Below are 17,500 nucleotides of genomic sequence, written 5' to 3' on the forward strand. Positions count from 1 at the left end.
CATTGAAAAGAAAACGGGAGCACTAAAAACACGGAAACTTTTAAAAAATAATAATAATAACACTATCAATACGGTGTTTCCTGAAGCACTTGACAACAACCATCTTCACGTTATTAAGACACTTTTGTAGATATTTTCCGTTGATGATAAGGATGATAAAGTACGGACGAAGACACCATGGAAAAGACAAACCATATATGGGCAGACACACTATCCTGTAGAAAATATATTTAATTTCATATTATGTTTTGGTCTTAAGTATACTGCATAGTAAGTAGTATTAGTACTGTCATTAAATATTAGTATAACTAAACTACATGCACAGAAAATGCTATGAAAGATAGTCTTTTCTGTAGTATATATTTTACGAAAATGTTGACTGTTAATGTTAACCTTAAATTACCAGAAGAGGGACCCACATTGAAAAGAAACATATATATATATATATATATATATGTGTTCAAAGATGAGGATACAGCAATCAGTAATATTCCAAGGATATACTTGTTCTCGTAATGTTTAAACAGGAATAATAGGGTTTATATAATTACACAAACATGAATACGATATTTGTTTGTTTGTTTTTTAACATGTGAAGCCGAATATCTCCTCCACTTAATAAGTATAAGTGCAAAATATGTATGTCTTTGTAACTTTGGAACCTTCAAACTCACAAAAGTAAATAATGATAATAATAATAATAATAATAATAAAATAATAAAAAATATAAAAATAATGGTAAACAATACACGATTTTACAATTATAAAGGTTTTGTGTAAACGATTACCAATGAAAAATAGCAGTAAACTGTTTGTAAACTTCGAGATATCTGATAATGGAAATCATGAACATTAATCGAATGTTGTTAAATCGAAAAGGGAAAATGTGGACTTGCATCAGACATGTCATATATAACGTAAGGAAAAATGCGAATATTGTCTAACCTTTTCATCTACATATTTATATAAGAAGAGGAAAGGTTTCGTCATATAACGACAACCTATAATTCCGAAAAAATACGTTTGTTTTTTCAGTGTTTGGGCAGGTAAAATAATTTTTTCTAAAACTTCATTTTCCCCATTTTTCACAATACTTTTCTCCTCAAAAAATAAAAAAAATAAAAAATAAAAAATAAAACACACACGGAGAAAAACGTAATAAATATTCTAGTTTTTGTTTTTTTATTTGATTTTTAAATGAAAAATACCCAAGGCCAGGCGAACGAGAGATAGCAACGATAGATAACGAATGATAGATATGAAGAACCATGATGTCTATTGAGGAATAAAAGTCTATTGGCGTATTGTATGAGAAACAGACTTTCCGTTGTAAAAGGATGAGTAGGGAAGGGAGAGGGGAGAGGGAGGGAAAGAGAGAGGGAGAGGGCGGGAGGGAAAGAGAGAGGGAGAGGGCGGGAGGGAAAGAGAGAGGGAGAGGGAGGGAGGGAAAGAGAGAGGGAGAGGGAGGGAGGGAAAGAGAGAGGGAGAGGGAGGGAGGGAAAGAGAGAGGGAGAGGGAGGGAGGGAAAGAGAGAGGGAGAGGGAGGGAGGGAGGGAATGAGAGAGGGAGAGGGAGGGAGGGAGGGAAAGAGAGAGGGAGAGGGAGTGAGGGAAAGAGAGAGGGAGAGGGAGTGAGAGCGAAAGAGAGAGGGAGAGGGAGTGAGAGCGAAAGAGAGAGGGAGGGAGGGACGGAAAGAGAGAAGGAGAGGAGAAAGGGAGAGAGAGGGAGGGGAAGGGAGGGAAAGAGAGAGGGTGAGGGAGGGAGGGGAAGAGAGAGGGAGAGGGAGGGAGGGAAAGAGAAAGAGAGAGGGAGAGGGAGGGAGGGAAAGAGAGAGGGAGGGAGGGACGGAAAGAGAGAAGGAGAGGAGAAAGGGAGAGAGAGGGAGGGAAAGAGAGAGGGAGAGGGAGGGAGGGAAAGAGAGAGGGAGATGGAGGGAGGGAAGGAACGAGAGAAAGAAGGAAGGATGGTGCGAGAGACGGAGAGGGAAGGAGGGAATGAGAAAGGGTGAGAGAGAGCAAAGGAAGGGGGAAAAGAGAGAGGGCCGGAGGAAAGAAAGAAAGAAAGAGAGCGAGAGAGAGAAGGAGGGAGCGAAAGAGAGAGGGAGAGGAAGGTAGGAAACGAGAGAGAGGAGGGAGGAAGAAAGAAAGGAGAAGGAGGGAGGGAACGAGATAGAAAAGAGGGGAACGAAAGAGAGGGAGAAGGATTGAAGGAGATATGGGAGGGAGACAGCGTTAGGAAGGAGGAAGGGTTGGTAGAAGACAAGGAGAGAGAGAGAGAGAGAGAAAAGGAGCAACAAGGTGAAAAGAAGAGATTGGAGAGAGAAAGAGGGAGAGGGAGAAAGAGCGAGAGAGGGAGAGGGGGGGGAGGGAGGGAAAGCGAGAGAGAGAGAGAGAGAGAGAGAGAGAGAGAGAGAGAGAGAGAGAGAGAGAGAGAGAGAGAAAGAAAGAAAGAAAGAAAGAAAGAAAGAAAGAAAGAAAGAAAGAAAGAAAGAGACCAAGCAGTAGGATGAAAGGAAGAGATCGGAGAGAGAGAGCAAAAAAACTTATTTTATGTGCGTGCGTGCTAGCGTGTATGCATTTGCTTGCTTCCATTTCCCCCAAAAAACCTTCACAGTTTAAAAACCCGGCAACTGAACGGCTCTGCAAACTAAATCATCGGTACTGGACTGTTGTTAACAAATGCATTCAGAATGATTTGGCCTTTTCTTGTCGACCGAAATTGCCCCGACAAAAGAGATTTTGACCCAGGCTGAAAATCCCCGCAAATTGGCGGTGAAATATAAATACCACAGGGGGAGTATTCATGGCTTTTTCTTTCATTTTCTTTTTTTATTATTTTTTTTATTTTGCGAACGTTTGAAAGGCGAAATGGCGATGGATAAGCGACGTGGGCCTTTCTGAAGGGAAGATAAAAGTAATGTTGTTGTTTTTTTAAACTGTCATGAAAGACAGTTATGATGCAAAATAAAAGAAAAAATGTTTATACACCAAAGGATGGAAAATATTGCCAGTGTTAGAGGCAACAGGAAGTGGGTTACCAAGATTTGAAAAAAATAATAATAATGATAATAAATAGAAAAAATGTGTGTGTGTGTGTTTATATATATATATATATATATATATATATATATATATATATATATATATATATATATATATATATATATGTATGTGTGTGTGTGTGTGTGTGTGTGTGTGTGTGTGTGTATACGACGCTATTGCAACATGGATAAGTTGGATAATTACAAGATGAATAGATATGATAGTGAGAACTGGTTTAGAATAGATAGTTTAAGCTAGAAATGAGTAGACAATACCCGATAGACAGAGTATGCTACAATGGAATCCTATTCTGTGATCGATTAGGTATATTGGGATAAGTAGGATTAACGGGAATGGGTAAATCCTACCAGGATGAACATATTATCCTGATTATACTAGGATGGATTGACTTGGTCAGGATATAGATGGATAGACTATGTCAGTATAGGGAACCAAGACGAATAGATGGATAATCTGCATTAGGATAGATAGACTACGAAAGGCTAAATATATAAGGGTGAATTGACTAAATTCGCGTGGATAAATTATGCCTGGATATATTGTTATTGTAGGATGTATCAGTTATGTTCTTATATCGAGAATATATTACTTTATGAACAGACTATGAACGGATGAACAAACTTGCTGGGATGGGAAACGGATACAAGATGGATAGACTAAGGTAGGATAGGGTAATGTCCTAGGAAAGATGGACTGAACAAGGATACGGAACCTTCTTTAAGATAGATAGGATATGAATAGGATGGATAGACTTCGGTAGGCTAAAGTACTGTTCTAGGATGGATACTGTCAGGATAGGGAAAATATCCTGAAATGAATAGACTACGGCTGGATAGGAAAATGTTTGAGGTTGTAGAGATTGTGCCTGGATGTGGAACTGGTACAGGATGGATAGACTAAATCAGGATGGATAGGCTATGGCAGGATGAGGAACTGTTCTAGGATAGCTTTTAGCAGGGTGGATAGACCATGTCCGGATAGGCAACTGTTCCAGGATGGATAGACTATAGCAGGATGGATAGACTATGTCAGGATAGGCAACTGTTCCAGGATGGATAGACTATAGCAGGATGGATAGACTATGTCAGGATAGGCAACTGTTCCAGGATGGATAGACTATAGATGGATGGATAGACTATCTCAGGATAGGGACCTTTTCCAGGATGGATAGACTATAGCAGGTTGGATAGAATATGTCAGGATAGGCAACTGTTCCAGGATGGATAGACTATAGCAGGATGGATAGACTATAGCAGGATAGGGAACTGTTCCAGGATGGATAGATTATAGCGGGATGGATAGACTATGGCAGGATAGGCAATTGTTCCAGGATGGATAGACTATAGCAGGATGGATAGACTATGTCAGGATAGGCAACTGTTCCAGGATGGATAGACTATAGCAGGATGGATAGATTATAGCGGGATGGATAGACTATGGCAGGATAGGCAACTGTTCCAGGATGGATAGACTATAGCAGGATGGATAGATTATAGCAGGATGGATAGACTATGTCAGGATAGGCAACTGTTCCAGGATGGATAGACTATAGCAGGATGGATAGATTATAGCGGGATGGATAGACTATGGCAGGATAGGCAACTGTTCCAGGATGGATAGACTATAGCAGGATGGATAGATTATAGCAGGATGGATAGACTATGTCAGGTTCGGGAACTATTCCAGGATGGATAGACTATGTCAGGATAGGCAACTGTTCCAGGATGGATAGACTATAGCAGGATGGATAGATTATAGCAGGATGGATAGACTATGTCAGGATAGGCAACTGTTCCAGGATGGATAGACTATAGCAGGATGGATAGATTATAGCGGGATGGATAGACTATGTCAGGATAGGCAACTGTTCCAGGATGGATAGATTATAGCAGGATGGATAGACTATGTCAGGATAGGCAACTGTTCCAGGATGGATAGACTATAGCAGGATGGATAGATTATAGCAGGATGGATAGACTATGTCAGGTTCGGGAACTATTCCAGGATGGATAGACTATGTCAGGATAGGCAACTGTTCCAGGATGGATAGACTATAGCAGGATGGATAGATTATAGCAGGATGGATAGACTATGTCAGGTTCGGGAACTATTCCAGGATGGATAGACTATGTCAGGATAGGCAACTGTTCCAGGATGGATAGACTATAGCAGGATGGATAGACTATGTCAGGATAGGCAACTATTCCAGGATAGATAGACTATGTCAGGTTAGGGAACTATTCAAGGATGGATAGACTATAGCAGGATGGATAGATTATAGCAGGACGGATAGACTATGGCAGGATGGATAGACTATGTCAGGATAGGGAACTGCTCCAGGATGGATAGACTATGTCAGGATAGGGAACTGTTCCAGGATGAATAGACTATAGCAGGATGGATAGACTATAGCAGGATGGATAGACTATAGCAGGATGGATAGACTATAGCAGGATGGATAGACTATAGCAGGATGGATAGACTATAGCAGGATGGATAGACTATAGCAGGATGGATAGACTATAGCAGGATGGATAGTCTATAGCAGGATGGATAGACTATAGCAGGATGGATAGACTATAGCAGGTTGGATAGACTATAGCAGGATGGATAGACTATAGCAGGATGGATAAACTATAGCAGGATGGATAGACTATGGCAGGATGGATAGACTATAGCAGGATGGATAGACTATAGCAGGATGGATAGACTATAGCAGGATGGATAGACTATAGCAGGATGGATAAACTATAGCAGGATGGATAGACTATAGCAGGATGGATAGACTATAGCAGGATGAATAGACTATAGCAGGATGGATAGACTATAGCAGGATGGATAGACTATAGCAGGATGGATAGACTATAGCAGGATGGATAAACTATAGCAGGATGGATAGACTATAGCAGGATGGATAGACTATAGCAGGATGGATAGACTATGGCAGGATGGATAGACTATGTCAGGATAGGAAACTGTTCCAGGATGGATAGACTATGACAGGATAGGGACCTTTTCCAGGATGAATAGACTATAGCAGGATGGATAGACTATAATAGGATAGGCAACTGTTCCAGGATGGATAGACTATGTCAGGATAGGCAACTGCTCCGGGATGGATAGACTATGGCAGGATGGATAGACTATGTCAGGATAGGCAATTGCTCCAGGATGGATAGACTATAGCAGGATGGATAGACTATGTCAGGATAGGCAATTGCTCCAGGATGGATAGACTATAGCAGGATGGATAGACTATAGCAGGATGGATAGACTATGTCAGTATAGGGAACTGTTCCAGGATGGATAGACAGTAGCAGGATGCATAGACTATGTCAGGATAGGTAACTGTTCCAGGATGGATAGACTATAGCAGGATGGATAGACTATGTCAGGATAGGTAACTGTTCCAGGATGGATAGACTATAGCAGGATGGATAGACTATGTCAGGATAGGTAACTGTTCCAGGATGGATAGACTATAGCAGGATGGATAGACTATGTCAGGATAGGCAATTGCTCCAGGGTGGATAGACTATAGTAGGATGGATAGACTATAGCAGGATGGATAGGCTATGCCAGGATAGGGAACTGTTCCAGGATGGATAGACAATAGCAGGATGGATAGACTATGTCAGGATAGGTAACTGTTCCAGGATGGATAGACTATAGCAGGATGGATAGACTATGTCAGGATAGGCAACTGCTCCAGGATGGATAGACTATACTATGATGGATAGACTATAGCAGGATAGGGAACTGTTCCAGGATGGATAGACTATAGCAGGATAGGGAACTGTTCCAGGATGGATAGAATATGTCAGGATAAGGAACTGTTCCAGGATGGATAGACTATAGCAGAATGGATAGACTATGTCAGGATAGGCAACTGCTCCAGGATGGATAGACTATAGCAGGATGGATAGACTATAGCAGGATGGATAGACTATGGCAGGTTAGGGAACTCTTCCAGGATGGATAGACAATAGCAGGATGGATAGAATATGTCAGGATAGGGAACTGTTCCAGGATGAATAGACTATAGCAGCATGGATAGACTATCTCAGGATAGGCAATTGTTCCAGGATGGATAGACTATGGGAGGATGGATGGACTATGTCAGGATAGGGAACTGTTCCAGGATGGATAGACAATAGCAGGATGGATAGACTATGTCAGGATAGGGAACTATTCCAGGATGGATAGATTATAGCAGGATGGATAGACTATGTCAGGATAGGGAACTGTTCCAGGATGGATAGACAATAGCAGGATGGATAGACTATGTCAGGATAGGCAACTGTTCCAGGATGGATAGACAATAGCAGGATGGATAGACTATGTCAGGATATGGAATTATTCCAGGATGGATAGATTATAGCAGGATGGATAGACTATGTCAGGATAGGGAACTGTTCCAGGATGAATAGACTATAGCAGGATGGATAGAATATGTCAGGATAGGGAATTGTTCCAGGATGGATAGACTATAACAGGATGGATAGACTATGTCAGGATAGGGAACTGTTCCAGGATGAATAGACTATGGCAGGATAGGGAACTGTTCCAGGATGAATAGACTATGGCAGGATGGATAGACTATGTCAGGATAGGCAACTGTTCCAGGATGGATAGACTATGTCAGGATAGGGAACTGTTTCAGGATGGATAGACTATGTCAGGATAGGAAACTGTTCCAGGATGGATAGACTATGGCAGGATGGATAGACTATGGCAGGATAGGCAACTGTCCCAGGATGGATAGACTATGTCAGGATAGGGAACTGTTCCAGGATGGATAGACTATGTCAGGATAGGGAACTGTTCCAGGATGGATAGATTATGTCAGGATAGGGAACTGTACCAGGATGGGTAGACTATGGCAGGATAGGCAACTGTTCCAGGATGGATAGACTATGTCAGGATAGGGAACTGTTCCAGGATGGATAGACTATGGCAGGATGGATAGACTATGGCAGGATAGGCAACTGTTCCAGGATGGATAGACTATGTCAGGATAGGGAACTGTTCCAGGATGGATAGACTATGGCAGGATGGATAGACTATGGCAGGATAGGCAACTGTTCCAGGATGGATAGACTATGTCAGGATAGGGAACTGTTCCAGGATGGATAGACTATGGCAGGATGGATAGACTATGGCAGGATAGGCAACTGTTCCAGGATGGATAGACTATGTCAGGATAGGGAACTGTTCCAGGATGGATAGACTATGTCAGGATAGGGAACTGTTCCAGGATGGATAGACTATGTCAGGATAGGGAACTATACCACGATGGATAGACTATGGCAGGATGGATAGACTATATCAGGATAGGAAACTGTTCCAGGATGGATAGACTATGACAGGATGGATAGACTATATCAGGATAGGCAACTGTTCCAGAATGGATAGACTATGTCAGGATAGGGAACTGTTCCAGGATGGATAGAATATAGCAGCATGGATAGACTATGTCAGGATAGGGAACTGTTCCAGGATGGATAGACTATAGCAGGATGGATAGACTATAGCAGGATGGATAGACTATAATAGGATAGGCAAATGTTCCAGGGTGGATAGACTATGTCAGGATAGGGAACTGTTCCAGGATGGATAGACTATGGCAGGATGGATAGGCTATGGCAGGATAGGAAACTGTTCCAGGATGGATAGACTATAGCAGGATGGATAGACTATAGCTGGATGGATAGACTATATTAGGATAGGCAAATGTTCCAGGATGGATAGACTATGTCAGGATAGGCAACTGTTCCAGGATGGATAGACAATCGCAGGATGGATAGACTATGTCAGGATAGGCAACTGTTCCAGGATGGATAGACTATAGCAGGATGGATAGACTATGACAGGATAGGCAACTGCTCCAGGATGGATAGACTATGGCAGGGTGGATAGACTATATCAGGATAGGGAACTGTTCCAGGATGGATAGACTATGTCAGGATAGGGAACTGTTCCAGGATGGATAGACTATGTCAGGATAGGGAACTATACCACGATGGATAGAATATGGCAGGATGGATAGACTATATCAGGATAGGAAACTGTTCCAGGATGGATAGACTATGGCAGGATAGGGAACTGTTCCAGGATGGATAGATTATGTTAGGATAGGGAACTGTACCAGGATGGATAGACTATGGCAGGATGGATAGACTATGTCAGGATAGGGAACTGTTCCAGGATGGATAGACTATGTCAGGATAGGGAACTGTTCCAGGATGGATAGACTATGTCAGGATAGGGAACTATACCACGATGGATAGACTATGGCAGGATGGATAGACTATATCAGGATAGGAAACTGTTCCAGGATGGATAGACTATGGCAGGATGGATAGACTATATCAGGATAGGCAACTGTTCCAGAATGGATAGACTATGGCAGGATAGGCAACTGCTCCAGGATGGATAGACTATGTCAGGATAGGAAACTGTTCCAGGATGGATAGAATATAGCAGCATGGATAGACTATGTCAGGATATGGAGATGTTCCAGGATGGATAGACTATAGCAGGATGGATAGACTATGGTAGGATAGGCAACTGCTCCAGGATGGATAAACTATGGCAGCATGGATAGACTATGTCAGGATAGGGAACTGTTCCAGGATGGATAGACTATAGCAGGATGGATAGACTATAGCAGGATGGATAGACTATAATAGGATAGGCAAATGTTCCAGGATGGATAGACTATGTCAGGATAGGGAACTGTTCCAGGATGGATAGACTATGGCAGGATGGATAGGCTATGGCAGGATAGGAAACTGTTCCAGGATGGATAGACTATAGCAGGATGGATAGACTATAGCAGGATGGATAGACTATAATAGGATAGGCAAATGTTCCAGGATGGATAGACTATGGCAGGATAGGCAACTGTTCCAGGATGGATAGACAATAGCAGGATGGATAGACTATGGCAGGATAGGCAACTGTTCCAGGATGGATAGACTATAGCAGGATGGATAGACTATGGCAGGATAGGCAACTGCTCCAGGATGGATAGACTATGGCAGGGTGGATAGACTATGTCAGGATATGGAACTGTTCCAGGATGGATAGACTATAGCAGGATGGATAGACTATGGCAGGATAGGCAACTGCTCCAGGATGGATAGACTATATCCGGATAGGCAACTGTTCCAGGATGGATAGACTATAGCAGGATGGATAGACTATGGCAGGATAGGCAACTATTCCAGGATAGATAGACTATGGCAGGATAGACAACTGCTCCAGGATGGATAGACTATGGGAGGATGGATAGACTATGTCAGGATATGGAACTGTTCCAGGATGGATAGATTATAGCAGGATGGATAGACTATGACAGGATAGGGAACTGCTCCAGGATGGATAGACTATAGTAGGATGGATAGACTATATCCGGATAGGCAACTGTTCCAGGATGGATAGACTATAGCAGGATGGATAGACTATGGCAGGATAGGCAACTGCTCCAGGATGGATAGACTATAGCAGGATGGATAGACTATATCCGGATAGGCAACTGTTCCAAGATGGATAGACTATAGCAGGATGGATAGACTATGTCCGGATAGGCAACTGTTCCAGGATGGATAGACTATAGCAGGATGGATAGACTATGGCAAGATAGGCAACTGTTCTAGGATGGATAGACTATAGCAGGATGGATAGACTATGGCAGGATAGGCAACTGTTGCAGGATGGATAGACTATAGCAGGATGGATAGACTATGTCAAGATAGGGAACTGTTCCAGGATGGATAGACTATAGCAGGATGGATAGACTATGGCAGGATAGGCAACTCTTCCAGGATGGATACACTATAGCAGGATGGATAGACTATGTCAGGATAGGGAACATTTCCAGGATGGATAGAATATAGTAGGATGGATAGACTATGTCAGGATAGGGAACTGTTCCAGGATGGATAGACTATGGCAGGATGGATAGACTATAGTAGGATGGATAGACTATAATAGGTTAGGCAACTGTTCCAGGATGGATAGATTATAGCAGGATGGATAGACTATAATAGGTTAGGCAACTGTTCCAGGATGGATAGACTATAGCAGGATGGATAGACTATAATAGGTTAGGCAACTGTTCCAGGATGGATAGACTATAGCAGGATGGATAGACTATGGCAGGATGGATAGACTATGTCAGGATGAGGAACTATTCCAGGATGGATAGAATATAGCATGATGGATAGACTATGGCAGGATAGGCAACTGTTCCAGGATGGATAGACTATAGCAGGATGGATAGACTATGGCAGGATGGATAGACTATGTCAGGATAAGGAGCTATTTCAGGATGGATAGAATATAGCAGGATAGATAAACTATAGCAGGATGGATAGACTATGGCAGGATAGGCAACTGCTCCAGGATGGATAGACTATGGCAGGATAGGCAACTGCTCCAGGATGGATAGGCTATGACAGGATAGTAAACTATTCCAGGATGGATAGACTATAGCAGGATGGATAGACTATAGCAGGATGGATAGACTATGTCAGGATAGGGAACTGATCCAGGATGGATAGACTATAGCAGGATAGGGAAGTGTTCCAGGATGTATAGACTATAGCAGGATGGATAGACTATGTCAGGATAGGAAACTGTTCCAGGATGGATAGACTATGGCAGGATGGATAGACTATGACAGGATAGGGACCTTTTCCAGGATGAATAGACTATAGCAGGATGGATAGACTATAATAGGATAGGCAGCTGTTCCAGGATGGATAGACTATGTCAGGATAGGCAACTGTTCCAGGATGGATAGACTATAGCAGGATGGATAGACTATTTCAGGATAGGGACCTTTTCTAGGATGAATAGACTATAGCAGGATGGATAGACTATAGCAGGATGGATAGACTATAGCAGGATGGATAGACTATGGCAGGATGGATAGACTATAGCAGGATAGATAGACTATGTCAGGATAGGGACATTTCCCAGGATGTATAGACTACAGCAAGATGGATAGACTATAGCAGGATGGATAGACAGGATAGGGAACTGTTCCAGGATGGATATGTTATAGCAGGATGGATAGACTATAGCAGGATGGATAGACTCAAACAGGATAGATAGACTATAGCAGGATGGATATACTATGTCAGGATAGGGGCCTGTTCCAGGATGGATAGACTATAACAGGATAGGCAACTGTTCCAGGATGGATAGACTATGTCAGGAGAAGCAAGTGTTCCAGGATGAATAGACTATAACAGGATGGATAGACTATATCAGGATAGGAAACTGTTCCAGGATGGATAGAATGTAATAGGATGGATAGACTATGTCAGGATAGGCAACCGTTCCAGGATGGATAGACTGTAGCAAGATGGATAGATTATGTCAGGATAGGCAACTGTTCTAGGATGGATAGACTATAGCAGGATGGATAGACTATGTCAGGATAGGCAACTGTTCCAGGATGGATAGACTATAGCAGGATGGATAGACTATGTCAGGATAGGGAATTGTTCCAGGATGGATAGACTGTAGCAGGATGGATAGACTATGTCAGGATAGGCAACTGCTCCAGGATGGATAGACTATAGCAGGATGGATATACTATGTCAGGATAGGGAACTGTTCCAGGATGGATAGACTATGTCAGGATAGGCAACTGCTCCGGGATGGATAGACTATGGCAGGATGGATAGACTATATTAGGATAGGAAACTGTTCCAGGATGGATAGACTATAGCAGGATAGGCAACTGTTCCAGGATGGATAGGACATAGCAGGAATGATAGACTATATCAGGATAGGCAACTGTTCCAGGTTGGATAGACTATAACAGGATAGGCAACTGCTCCAGGATGGATAGACTATAGCAGGATGGATAGACTATGTCAGGATGGATAGACTATATCAGGATGGATAGACTATGTCAGGATAGGCAACTGTTCCAGGATGGATAGACTATAGCAGATTGGATAGACTATGTCAGGATAGGGAACTGTTCCAGGATGGATAGACTATATCAGGATGGATAGACTATGTCAGGATAGGGAACTGCTCCAGGATGGATAGACTATGGGAGGATGGATAGACTATGTCAGGATAGGCAACTGTTTCAGGATGGATAGACTATGGGAGGATGGATAGACTATGTCAGGATAGGGAACTGTTCCAGGATGGATAGACTATGGGAGGATGGATAGACTATATCAGGATAGGCAACTGTTCCAGGATGGATAGACTATAGGAGGATAGGCAACTGTTCCAGGATGGATAGACTTTAGCAGGATGGATAGACTATGCCAGGATAGGCAACTGTTCCGGGATAGATAGTCTATGACAAGATGGATAGACTATGTCAGGATAGGTAACTGTTCCAGGATAGATAGACTATAGCAGGAAGGATAGACTATGTCAGGATAGGCAACTGTTCCAGGATCGATAGGCCATTGCAGGATGGATAGACTATAGCAGGATGGATAGACTATAGCAGTATGGATAGACTATTTCAGGATAGGCAACTGTTCCAGGATGGATAGAATATAACAGGATGGATAAACTAGCAGGATGGATAAACTATGTCAGGATAGGAAACTGTTCCAGGATGGATAGAATATAACAGGATAGACTATAACAGGATAGGCAACTGTTCCAGGATGGATAGACCTTGTCAGGATAGGGAACTGTTCCAGGATGGACAGACTATAGCAGGATGGATAGACTATAGCAGGATAGATAGACTATAGCAGGATGGATAGACTATAGCAGGAAGGATAGGCTGTCAGGATAGGGAACTGTTCCAGGATAGATAACCTGTAACAGGATGGATAGACTATAACAGAATGGATAGACTATTACAGGATGGATAGACTCAGGATAGGCAACTGTTCCAGGATGGATAGACTATGTCAGGATAGGGAACTGTTCCAGGATAGATAACCTGTAACAGGATGGATAGACTATAACAGAATGGATAGACTATTACAGGATGGATAGACTCAGGATAGGCAACTGTTCCAGGATGAATAGACTATGCCAGGATAGAGAACTGTTCCAGGATGGATAGACTATAACAGGATGGATAGACTATAACAGGATGGATAGACTGTAACAGAATGGATTGACTATTACAGGATGGATAGACTCAGGATAGGGAACTGCTCCAGGATGGATAGACTATGTCAGGATAGGAGAGTGTTCCAGGATGGATAGACTATAACAGGATGGATAGACTATGTCAGGATAGGGAACTGCTCCAGGATGGATAGACTATAACAGGATGGATAGACTATGTCAGGATAGGGAACTGCTCCAGGATGGATAGACTATGTCAGGATGGATAGACTACAACAGGATGGATAGACTATTACAGGATGGATAGACTCAGGATAGGCAACTGTTCCAGGGTGGATAGACTATGTTAGGATATGGAACTGTTCCAGGATGGATAGACTATAACAGGATGGATAGACTATAGCAGGATGGATAGACTATAGCAGGATGTATAGACTATGTCAGGATGGATAGACTATAACAGGATGGATAGACTATAACAGAATGGATAGACTATTACAGGATGGATAGACTCAGGATAGGCAACTGTTCCAGGGTGGATAGACTATGTTAGGATATGGAACTGTTCCAGGATGGATAGACTATAACAGGATGGATAGACTATAGCAGGATGGATAGACTATGTCAGGATAGGGAACTGTTCCAGGATGGATAGACTATAACAGGATGGACAGACTCAGAATAGGTAACTGTTCCAGGATGGATAGACTATAGCAGGATGGATAGACTATGGCAGGATGGATAGACTATGTCAGGATGGATAGATTATGTCAGGATGGATAGACTATATCAGGATAGGGAACTATTCCAGGATGGATAGACTATAACAGGATGGATAGACTATAGCAGGATGGATAGACTATGTCAGGATAGGGAACTGTTCCAGGATGGATAGACTATAACAGGATGGATAGACTTAGAATAGGGAACTGTTCCAGGATGGATAGACTATTACAGGATGGACAGACTCAGGATAGGTAACTGTTCCAGGATGGATAGACTATGTCAGGATAGGGAACTGTTCCAGGATGGATAGACTATAACAGGATGGATAGGCTATGTCTTCAGCATCGATAGAGTATACCTGAGCGGATATGATTTTTCAGGTTCAAGTGTTGTAGGATAGTCCGTGGCAGGATAGAAGGCTCTTCTACAAAGGATTAACTAAAACGGGATAGGTGTCGGTTTAAGGATAAACTAGGATACAGCGAGTATATCAGGATATACTCAGATGACCAAATTATACAAAACATACTTGTTCTAAAGATATGCTATTATAGTGCAAATTATAAGAGAATGGAAACTTCTAGAACTAATAACCCGACTGAACTCATCAGGATGGGTAGCAGAAAATTCCCGACAAGGAACAGCTCATTAAAATATAGGCTACATGAGATTCTGAGATTGGAAAGTGGGATAGGATACGTAGACTGCGTCTGAATGGATAGGCGATATAACAGGATGGATATACTAGGGTGCTGCACCGATATACGATGGATAGACACGATCAAAATGGATAGACTGGGTAAGTTCTTAGAAATTCTAGAGGCTGGGTCAATGGAAATATAATCTTGATGACTGAGGATCCCAAGTATACAAACATATGGTAAATAAAACCGATTTTATTTATTATGTACTAATTAGAAGCCCTTGGGGTTTATGTCTCCAAGAACAATTATTAACTGAAGCAATATCTAAATCGAATAATTTTTGGCACCGTGTTAGTGGGAGAAATACCGTGCACGGGGATGATATTTTAGAATAATTGTTATATATGTTATTCCGAAAGGCTATATCAGTATGTAGATAGAGCAGGATTAATATTTCAACCCGTTACGTGCTGATATAATATAAATGGATATACATTCTGACGTGTTAATTGCGGAATTATGCAGTTTAATATATTACTTTGGATTATTCCACAGAAAACGAGGATTTAGTATTGGGGTGGCACGCGTAAATTAACTAGTGAAACATTTACTGGTATAGTATGACTATGCATTTATCGCTCAAAATTATTAATAGAATTGTAAATATTTCGGCATTATTGACTGATTAGGATCTGTTTGCATACAAGAGAGAAGTCCACTCAACTTAAGAGCACAATAAATGGGAAGATATTGAATCATATATCATACGAACAGAACATACCTTTATGTACTCAGTAAGAGTATTTAAAGCTACTCAGTGAAAACTAAAGTTAGACTCGGAAAACACATTAATCTACTTAGAAAGAATATACCTTCATGTACTCATAAATAGGATTATAGGAAGAGTATGTTTTTATTTCAGTGCAGTGGAAAGCTACATTAGACTTCAGAGAAGGTTTAAAGGTGTGAAATGATGACAAGAGATTGCAACGATTTTTGTAACAAAAGAAAGAAAAGGTCCAAGTTACATGTTCTTATATCAAAGAAAAGAAAGGATCTGGATTACGATGGATAAATTCATGTTTTACTAAGAGCAAAATAAAATAGAGTACACAGGAACGCAATTTCAGAAAAAAAGTAACTATAGTAATAAGGTACCCACATCCCTTTAATAATATCTACTATAAGAGGTCAGTATAAGGTCACACACAATTTATATTTATGTGGAGGAGAACACTGTTAGTATAATGGGAAGGGTGACGTCTTAAACACTAATTTTATGTTAGCGTTAATAAACACTTTACTAAGAAACAGGATACGTAACTCTTATAACAAAGTGGAAATAAAAATTCTGCAAAACCGGGAAATAATATTAATGTTGCGTGCTACATGTAGATTAATTAATGATAGGTGATGCAACTCATTTTGGAGAAAGTAGATGAAGAAAATAATTTTCCATTTCTCACGTTTTTAGGACTTCCACTTCACGGTGTAAGTAATTGCAAGCACTCATAGCCAGTATTCATAGCAGATAAATACAATGGTAATAATAATAGCGATAATGATAATAATGTTAACGATAATAATAATAATGATAACGATAATGATAATCAAAACGATAATGACAATAAAGATAACAGTAATAATAACGATAATGATAATAACGAAAACGATAATGATAATAATTATAACAATAATAATAATGATATCAATAATACTAATGATAACGATAATGATAATAATGCTAACAATATCGATAATAATGATAAACCTTAAAACAGGAACTCCGACCCAAAAAGACAACAATGCTGAAATTCCCATACCTTTTACACGTAGTGAAGCCCTTACGAACGGTCGATTTTTCGTCCTCGTCCCAGCTGTTTCTTGTGATTTATTTTCGTGTTTGTTTGTTTGTTGTTCCCCTTCTTTGTTTGTTTGTTTGTTGTTCCCCTTCTTTGTTTGTTTGTTTGTTCTTCTCTTCTCTCTTTTTCT

At 41.2% G+C, this 17,500-nt stretch overlaps 1 long non-coding RNA gene across 1 annotated transcript in view; it reads right to left on the bottom strand.

Moving 5' to 3' along the window:
* Window positions 1-17,500, bottom strand: part of LOC138863813 (uncharacterized) — a 20,279-nt gene that overhangs the window by 1,115 nt on the left and 1,664 nt on the right. Inside the window, exons 1-2 of the long non-coding RNA XR_011399026.1 lie at window positions 17,332-17,500; window positions 1-215 (exon numbers count right to left, since the gene is read on the bottom strand). The exon at window positions 1-215 is cut by the window's left edge and continues 1,115 nt beyond it; the exon at window positions 17,332-17,500 is cut by the window's right edge and continues 1,664 nt beyond it. This is a non-coding gene — a long non-coding RNA (uncharacterized lncRNA). The remainder of the gene's footprint in view (window positions 216-17,331) is intronic.

Source organism: Penaeus vannamei, chromosome 2 (genome assembly GCF_042767895.1).
Source record: "Penaeus vannamei isolate JL-2024 chromosome 2, ASM4276789v1, whole genome shotgun sequence".
Taxonomy (NCBI): Eukaryota; Metazoa; Arthropoda; class Malacostraca; order Decapoda; family Penaeidae; genus Penaeus; species Penaeus vannamei.